The 10032-nt window shown below is 44.4% G+C and overlaps 1 pseudogene; it reads left to right on the top strand.

Moving 5' to 3' along the window:
* Positions 1–1566: 1566 nt before the first annotated feature.
* LOC120905219 lies at positions 1567–8970 on the top strand (annotated as a pseudogene).
* The last annotated feature ends 1062 nt before the right edge of the window (positions 8971–10032 follow it).

The raw sequence follows: 10032 nt of genomic DNA, 5'->3' as shown, positions 1-10032 counted from the left end.
CTGTAGTAGATATTACCACTTTTCCTACTTCTAAATAGCTATTCCCCATCTCGCATTTTCCATGACACAATCACCTTCACCATACATTTCAATCGCACACATGTCTTCTTATTGCGTCACTGGTGACACAAATACCGCAGCATTCTATCGACGTTTCAGATTTCCTCATCCCCACTGTCCTACTGAACCGCATCGTTACATCAAATCAAACAACAACATTAATCGTCATCGATCGCTCCCGACTCGCCCGGCCATTCCAAAGCTTTTCCTTTACGATTGCTCCAGAAAAGCAAGTGACGGCGGAAGGTGGTTAGCCCGGTGGTCCATTCACTTCCCATCCGGACAGTATCCAGTAGGGGAGCCGGTTTTCCAGCGCCAAGGAAAAGCAAACTATCCCGGTTCTTGGTTTTGCGCCTCCCAAAGCTGCATCGGTGCGTCAAACCAGAAAATCAAACAAACCACTTGCGCACTCCTTTCGGACCGGTTTTTTGTTGTTGTTTTTCGTGCACTATTTGCGGTCAATTCCAACCAGTACCAGTTTAAGTTTTGCATCGAAAGATACTTACCAGTGTGTCCCGGTTTATTCGATCGTTCCCTATGCCTCCTGAGGTACGACTCTTTTCCGCAGTTTAGTGTGTTGCCCGGCAACGGCAGTGCTGGTTGAGCTTTGCCCAGCATCCCGGCAAAGCTTCAGAAAGGGCGGTGTAAACGCTTCCTTCACACTGTGCGGAATCACAAGAAGGTGTTTAATTGAGTTAAAGGAAGTGTTTGTTGCTGCGTGATTGTAAACAAAGTGAAGCAAATGGGAAAACCCCATCCCTTGGACTGTCTGCCTTGGACCCTTTTGTTTGAACATTCGCTTAAAAACACCCTCAGCTCAGGACGTCTGCCCAGCGCGCGTGGAATCGCTCGTGACGCGCCGTGGAAAAGCAAATGGGTGAGAAAAACAGCTTCCCATGGCTGGCGCAAGCCCACAAACAAAGCGGCAATGCTCGGATGGTTAAGCATGGGCGAGCATGCCATCGGGCGGAAGAAAACGCGAAAAGCTCATTTCAGCTGCTGCTCTCGACCAGCGCGGTTCGTTCGCGGTTCGATCGGTATTCCGTTCGGTCGGGGTTTCTTCCTTTCGCTTAATGCGCGTGCAAAGTGAAAAAATTCTGACCATCCAACAAGTGTTTGTTAAATCTGAATTATAAATAGAATGTGAATCAAAAGTGGAAATAAGTGGAAAAATTGAATTATCCATCCAGCTCCGGCAGTGAAATTAAACGTAATTTGTCCCGATAGCTGGATTCAAACCGGTGCAATCCCGGTTCCCAAACAGCTTGCATGCGTTCTTTCCTTCTGTTTCTTACAACCACTTTCCGTTAGTGAAAAGAATATTCTATTTGCGTATTGAGTGATGTGAGTGATCCGAGCCGCAATTCTTCCACTCCTCGGGCAAGTGCGTTTAAAAATGGTTCCGATGTAATTGTTCAAACGCCACTCCGAAACACGTGTGTCCAAATTCAAAATAACAAAACAAAACCTGTGAAAAGCTGCCGTAAACCGTCGCAAAAAGCAAGTGAACAAGCCATTATGAGGCTATTATTCGGCGTGCTTACCGTTCTATCGCTGCTGGCAGGTAAATTGAGGTGTCCGGTAGCTTACACTGCACTTAATTGGGAGCATTTGTTTTGCAAGTAAAAGTGATTCTGTTGTGTTTTGTTTTGCACAAAAAGCCAAGAGTTTCTCACAAATTAGTTGGGGTTGATTAAGCATATGGTGTGGGTTTGCGGTTTAATGAGCTAGTGATTAGTGATCGATTTAGTAGTTGCGTGTAATGAAGCAAATTGCTGCACCTTCACATGTCCTTCGTTTGACACATTGTTCTTCTGTTCTGTTTTGCGTTTCTGTCGGCTGCCGGCAGGGATAGGCGCCATTTTTCAGGGTGGCGTGCTGGATCTCAACTTCTTTCGCTGCATGTGGACAAAGAACTACGAGTGCCCACACGAGGACATAAAGTTTTTCCTCTACACACCGTAAGTATGGTTTGGAATTGATTTTAACTATAAGAAAAGCTAGAACTGATTGTCAACTTAAGAAGGGTTGCGCCCATTTCTGCTTGTGGAATAGATAGAAAAAGAACAGTTTTTTATATAACTCTTTCATAATAATGCCCTTATTATGGTTCAATTAATTTCTCTAGATAACAAGCTTTGGTTGTCTATGAAATAATTAAGAACCCCCTGCTGAAATAAAACCATGATATCTGACTTTTGGAGCACATCGATTCCGCTAATTTTTACGACTTGCCGCACCACACTCCAGTCTATTTATTGTCTTTAGTTTCGCCCCTTACACTACGCTCCTAAAGCCTCTAGGAAAACACTAGCCACACGTGCTGCTGCTTGAGGTGTTGATTTACACCATCTACCAAAACGGCGAAAGCGACTATTTACGGGAATTTGTATCTCGAACTAAATAACGAAACAGGCTTGAGCAAAGGATAATAAAACAATCCCAGGTTCAGCAGCGGCCTCTCAACCGTGGTAGCAGCACGCCCAAGAAGAGGAAATTAACGTTGCACCTGTAAAGACAATCGACTGCATAAAATAAAACAGAAGCAAGGGGTGCGCTAGACAATAGTCGTACATAGAGCATTGGCCTATCGCGTCTATCGTGTGTTGCTTTCTTGTGTTTGCAGAATAAGCAACACACCGGGAGAAACGTCACCAGTTAACGATGTGATGAGTTTTAATGTTTGCTGTGTGAAAACTGCAACTGCAAGTGATTAATGATGTTGGTAGCTAAGGGAGACTTTTTCATGTTCAGCTTGAGATGCGCATTAGTCATTCAAGTTCGCTTGGTGGCGTATTAGCGAATAAACGATCAACAGATATAAGTAATCCTAGGACAGCTGAAGATCATACACTTTTTGTTTAATGCTTTGTGTTATAATGCTTTAATTAGGCCCTTAAAAGATTAACGAACGAATGCGAAAACTTACTAAGGATGTCATTCGCAAAATGAACTTTCTTTTCTCTAAAACAACATAAATAGGGAACTCGAGACGTCGTAGAAGTTCGGCTCTCTTTAACGGCAAATACCGGTGTAACCATGTCACTCAAAAGGGTGTTTGAATGCCATTCCAAACGTCTCGCGCGACCAAGTAGCTAGCGGTGTCAGTAGCTTCACCTTTGCAGATTCCATTCCAACTAGTTTTTCGATTCCCGGGAAGCAGGAAATCCTGTTTTGCTACAGGAACTATTATTGCATGGTGTCATGGCATTTGGCATCTCTCGAAACCTGGGCAAAGCTAAAAAAGGGTCACCAAAATACGATCGAAAGCTGCGTAACGGTTTTCCGCTTCAATTGCACAACTAACAACTGCACTTGCACTGCCCACGCCACGGCAGTACAAACCTTGGCGGGGTGATGATCATTTGTGGGTCACTGTGCTACTAATGCGCACGGGACTGAACTGCAACGCATTGGATGCATGCATTGGGAACAGTTTGATCGAAGGGGAAGAATTTTATTGCTCCTCTCCCGTCTAATGAGTACCCTTCACACAAACTGGTTCCGTTTTCACTTTCTACTCCCGGCCGTGCAGGCCGGATTTCCTCCGCACACGCCCCATTCGCTCAAGGACATGACAAAGCTTCCTTTGCAGTGAAAAGCCATCTCCCGCCAACAACAAACTAGCTCACGCACAATCAGTGAGAGTGAAATTTCATTATCATAGCAGCGTCTTGACTGCTTGTATCGTCTGCCCTTGCCGCAATTGCTGTGCCGGACGGTTGTACATTAAATTAGCATCATGCTGTCGTTCCTGTGCACCATTCGTGATCGTTGTAGATCGATTAAAGATAATAAGGTACGCGGTAATCAACATCTCCCGCGTGGTCGTTAAACGCGGCCATTGATGGCGGCCAAGGGACGGTAAAGTTGTCTGTAAGTCTTGGATTTGGAGCAGCATCGTGCAGGATGAGAGCGTTGACACACACTCATTGTTTTATGATCAATCATTCATGAGGATCATGTTTTACATATTGTAATTTGAGAAAAATACACTATTACACTTTTTAAGTATTTGAGTATTTTGAAAAGTTTCTAGGTACTCGATGCATATGTTTAATTTCATTTTAAGACTGTAAACTGTAGCTATGTAACTTAAAACTTTACTTAAAAATGACCATATTTATAAAGCTCTCTCTCTCTTTTGTTGGCTTACTTGGCGCGATAGAATACTTCTCCGTGACATGGCCTGGTCAACAATCATGCTCCAGGATGCGACCTCAGTCACTGGCTGCAGCCTCCCATCCATTTAGACACTCGATCTCAGACAGATCTCTCTTCACTTGACCCAGCCATCGAGTTCGCTGTGCTTCCATACACCTCATGTCGAACTGGGGATCGCTATCGAACACTTTCTTGATGGGGAATGAGTCCAGCATCCTCACCACATGCCCTTGTCAACATATCCTGTCAGCCTTCGCCACTGTCAGCATGCTTGGTTCGCCGTATAGCTCAGCAAGTTCGTAGTTCATCCTTCTTCCTTCGATTTCTATGCAGCGAAGTATTTCATTTGAACCATGATATTCCTTTAAAACCAGTTACGCGTGTTTCTTCTATAAATCCGGAAAGTAGCACATCATTGTTGGCTCACCCCAACGATCATGAACATCGCCTGTAAGCGTGCGTGATCGTAAAACAATTAATTCGACACACTCACGGAAACGTCTCTTTTCGTGCCGGCTTCAACGCTAATTGAATGGTGATTGATTACTTTACAATAGCATTCCGGAATGATGCGAATTCCTTTACATCTTGTAGTATCTCCGTTAGCTCTCAATGATGGCTACGCACTATTTGCACAAAGCACTTCTTGGCGTACAAAGCAAATCTTTACAGCATAGTTCATCCGATCGAATACGACTTCCTCCTGTTTTGCAGCCGTTTATTGAAGATTCAAGTGGACCGTTTTAATAATCGACGTAATCATATGTTTGGAGCCACGTCTGGAGTTTACTTTCCCTTTTCCTATTGTGGTTGTGGTGCGAGCTTCTTCAACAGCTGCAAAATTCTAGCCACTCAACGCGAAACAGGGGAAGAAGCTAACTGTATCGATCAATTAACCGAGTGCTTCCACATACCGGTTGAAGATAGGTTCGCAATAATGGTTAAGCATTCCTGTTGGATGTTGAATTCGGCATTGCTATTATTTATTAGTGCTCATTTATGTTTTAAACACCGTAATTTCTTCATTCTGGTAGAGAAAAGGAATTTTCCGGAAGCATTTTTCTTGGGTTTTTAAGAAAACTTTCAATTTCGTGCGTTTCAATACAAGCGACACTAAAAAACCAAACTGTCATGTATTCCGAGGCGACAGTATCTCCATGGGAGAGTTCAATTTTCAAATAAAAAATACCTATCCACACATGCACGAAACTCTCTTTCCCCTCACAACCTTTTCAGTATCAAACGTTAAAGAGTTGTAAATCTCATAGCGTACAGACTGCCTATTTTTTTGCACGCCCTTCTCTATGATGAGTTCTTCCTCGTACACAGTGTCACAGAAGATTCATAAAATGGGCACCATTTATGGGAAACAGGCACCAACGGGCACACCAGAATCGTGATCCTTGCCTCTCCACCGCCTGATTTAGTTAGCAGAAACCCCTGCCGGCAAGGTTAACCCGATGCGACACACGAAGATCGAGCGATCAGGCGGAACAACAACGGAAAGCGCCGGAAGAAGAAAGTCCCACTGTGTGCACTCTGCGACAACTGCATGCTGTTGTTCGTGTTTGCTTCGCTGGGTTCGTTGCTTACCGTGGTACGCGCATTGAAGTCACTAAATGGCACATTTGCCGTTGTCGGTGGGGGTTTTGTTTTTCGTTTTTCCGCAAGGCGATGTGACTACCTTACCCAACACGATCAAACGCTAACGATGCACGGAATCATCTCTTGGCTGCCTTGTGGAATAGTTTCCCATGGAGTGTATGTTTTGCTTGCGTTTAAGATCTTTAAACTACCCAAGGAGCTACCGATTGAGGGCCGAGATGCCGACTACATTCTGATGAAATATCTTATCCATCAACACCATCTCGACGCCCAATTACATCATCGCAATTAATCGGGGTGCTTTTCCGTGTGCGAGAAGGAAAGCACAAGAGATCGAAACCTCAAGAAAAGTGAAAGTCAGAAGGAACTGTACGGCAGGAAATGTGTGACACCAGGGCACTGTTGCCGTGCCCCCGAAGAATTGCTGCACCCTCTCTAACTGATACGATTTAAATTGAGTCATAATCACCGTCGTGCCCTTTTCGTCACCTGAGCTTTTCTTTGGGTTCGATCTATTAATAATAATAAAAATGGGTGCAAAATTGAACGGAGTCCCTCAGCTGAAGGTGCTGGTGGCAGGGTTTATGTCTTTCATCGACTGAGCATGCATGGAACCAACCGTCATCACCATCGTTATGGGAAAAAGGCTTGCGATCATCCGTGCATGATGCGTGCTTTGTTTCTTGCTGTTTGCATTATCACAACCGCAATCAAAGATCGCTTCCAACACGCCCAGGAAGTGCATGTCGAGGCTGGAGGTGTTACTTTCGCCCGGCGGTATGAATTAATTCTTCCCATCTTTCCACCCTTTCGCGAAAACAATTACAATGCACTGCGATGCAGCAGACCGATCCGAACTTCCTTCCTTTTGTGAGTGTGATGGACAAAACATTAATCGCAAGTTTCATTTGTGTTGCCGCTGGTTTGGTTGACATGTATTGTCTTACGTTAAATAAAGTGATATTTATTTGCACATCAGTGTACTTGATTTTGTCTTTCCCCTTCTACTAAAATCTTCAATCGAATCTCAAACGCATAGGTGGATATAGCAAACGGAAAAGATAATCTGTAATAACAATTACAAGCGTCGCTTGCTGCGTTGATTGTCTGCAACTTTTTAAACCTCCCGCACATGGCGCGTGAAGCATTTTCACTGCAACGGCTGCTCACCACCCTTCTTCCTGGGTGCCCCGGATGGAATCCCGTCACTTCCGCGGGAAGATGTTTGCCGCTTGTTTTCCGGCCTTCTTTTTTCTTCAGTTGCTGCCGATCGCGTGCGCTTTCGTTCGTTCTCATTTACATACTACGGCCGAAGCCTTCACCTTGCTTTGGTGACGTTCTGCTCCAACGCAGCGGGTAATAATAATTTCGGTGCAAACGGGACGGGATCTATCTTTCGCTGGGTGCAATTTTCGTTCACTTTGCACTACTTCCTACCTTCTTCTACCGGTGGAAACAAAAAACGATAATAGGAGCGATAAATCGACAAAACGCTTAGCACCATAACTATCACTAATTTTGCTTTCATTTGCATGGATTGCCACACGCCATTTAACAGAACCTTTCGGAAGGGGCGAATCATCGATATGAACGAGCCGAAGTCCATCTTCAAGGTCGGCTTCAAAACGAACCAGCAGACGGCGATCATCATCCATGGTTTCAACGGGACGCAGACGAGCCGGCACATAATGTTCCTGAAGGACGGTAATGATGCAGCAAAACTCCTTGAAGCTAGAAGAAAATTACACCATTTAATGCAGTAACAAGACAAAAATTGAATTTAAAAATAATACCTCACAAAAACGATTCATTTGTAGGCGAAACGCTTCGCCACCGGTTGAAGCGTTTCGCGCAGAGCTTTCCGACACGTGCGCGAGCTTTTACAACTGTTCTACCTGTCTTTTTTTTCGCTTTTCGTAGCCTACCTTTCGCGTAAGTTCAACGTGTTTGCAGTCGACTGGGAGGTGTTGTCACAGTATCCGTGCTACTTCTCATCGCTTTCCAACACCAAACTGGTGTCGCAGTGTACGGCACAGGTATGAATCTAAGCTCATAAGCATGCTTTGAGGAGTCGATTTAATTCGGATAAATATTTTGTTTTCACAGCTTTATTCCTTCTTAACGTTTGCCGGCTGTACAAGCAAACAGATCACGTGCGTAGGACACTCCCTTGGGGCACACATATGCGGCATGATGAGTAACCATCTAACGAAAAAGCAGTATAAAATTATAGGTGAAGCTTTCTTTGAATTTTATCCGGTCCGATCTCATTTAAAGACAAAGTGTTACAAATATTGCTTCTTTTTTGCAGGCCTCGATCCAGCACGACCCTTAATAGAGAAGCATGCATCGAAAAGTTTCGTCTAACAAGGGATGATGCCCGCTCGGTGCATCATACACACCAATGCCGGCCTGCTCGGGCAAAGCTCGTTTTCCGGCCGGGTGGACTTTGCATCAACGGTGGCCAAGTGCAGCCTTATTGTGAGGGTGATCGAATTAGTAAGAATACATTTAACTTCCCAATACTGTTTCAATGTTCAGATGTTTTAAATGTTTAATGTCACTTCACAGAACAAGCCCGATGTAGCCACTTTCTGAGTGTGCTACCTTGCCAATGCCATTCTAGCCTCCAGACCGATGCGTGCGTTCCGTTGCCCGTCCGGATGTGTGCCAGACAACCGGATACCCTTCGTGAAGTCGAACCGTGTGCGAATGAAATGGCTTACCGTCGGGCAGGATACACCGGGAAAGTAAGACAAGTTGGCGATTTTATTAGTATTCAATTTTAGGAACTGTTCTTTCCTTTTGTTTTTAGTGTGACTGGAGGATACTGTGTTCACATGGAGCAGAACATGAACTGTCCGTTTAACTAAGGAACTAATTGAAGAATTGAAATATTGAAGATATTGAAATTGAAGAACAACCGCAAAGGACAAGGTGCAGTGTAATTCCTAACGCATTACAAAAGAAGAAGCATTTGGTTTTACAAATACCAGTATTAAAGCAAGCAATAGGGCAAGCTTAAAGAAATGCACAAGAGATGCACGGAGGCAGTATCAAATTGCAGAAGAAAAAAAACGAAAAGAACATCATAGCTCGCTAGCATTAAGTTCGATTTATCGCTGTAAATAAACCCAAAACATCGTGTAACATGTGTTTTGAGTGCTTTTGGGCCGCTCGATTGAGAACAAACTGCATATTTTTCAGCTCAAGAACAATCAATCAGCACATTTTCCGGAAGAAGGCGGAACGTGTACGATTTAACCTCCATGTTTCGGCTGTTCTACTCCAAGTTCTACTACACTTCTGAAACGAAACCGGGTCACGTTTCAGCTTCAACGCACGCCGTAAGCTTTCTGGCGCGTGTTCATTCGGTTTCTCGCTTGCAGGTTCGCAAAATGAATTCACCGATACTTCGTGCCCTCACGGGTTGGTTTCCCTTTGGGGTGGTTAGGACGGACTTCAACAATGTGCGGTGCGGGTAAGCTAGGCAAACTCACCGTCACAATGGCTGAAACGTGCTCGGAATGGGGAAGAGGTTCAATCATCCCAGCAGGTGCTGGCCAATTGCGACACCATTTTGGCATTTGAAGAAGCTTCTTCTAGGTGTTGTTTATGTCTCTGGTTTTGGAGATCTTCCTTTCCTGCTATTACCGCACACTTAATTTGTGGCTTTTCCATTAGGCACACCACGCGCCGACCATTGTCTATGTGACTATAGACACGTTTTGTTGATGGGAGAAGAAATTTATGAATTTGGTTGTGAACGTGTGTATGTCCTACTTAGTGCCAATGATGTATTAGAGAGCAAGAAGTATGAACTGTCTTCACGTCGCATTAAATGTACGGTACGGCACAAAGGGCGAACACAAGAAACGAATCCTTGACCTGCAAATGATCAGTTAAGATCTTCACTGTCAAAGTGTTAATAATCTCTCGCGTAAAGAAGTTTTTCGTTCCATTCTGAAGCCCTAAATAGCAACCATTGCAGCCATTGACATGTTGATCCGTAATTACAACGTGCTTAACACTTCTTCTTTGTTTTTGTTACCTTCTCTTTCGCTTAATCCTACTCTACCCCTTTCATGTGTCAACCTGCCTCGTTATCGTTGTAATGAATTTATCATCTCAACCGCAATTAGCTGCCAATTTGCGGCCTCCAACCGATCGCTTTCCGCACACAGACGCACCAGCACCTCACGG

This window comes from Anopheles arabiensis, chromosome 3, assembly GCF_016920715.1.
Source record: "Anopheles arabiensis isolate DONGOLA chromosome 3, AaraD3, whole genome shotgun sequence".
In the NCBI taxonomy this organism is placed as follows: Eukaryota; Metazoa; Arthropoda; class Insecta; order Diptera; family Culicidae; genus Anopheles; species Anopheles arabiensis.
Note: the sequence above shows the minus strand (reverse complement) of the source record. Positions and strands in the feature narration are given on the sequence as shown.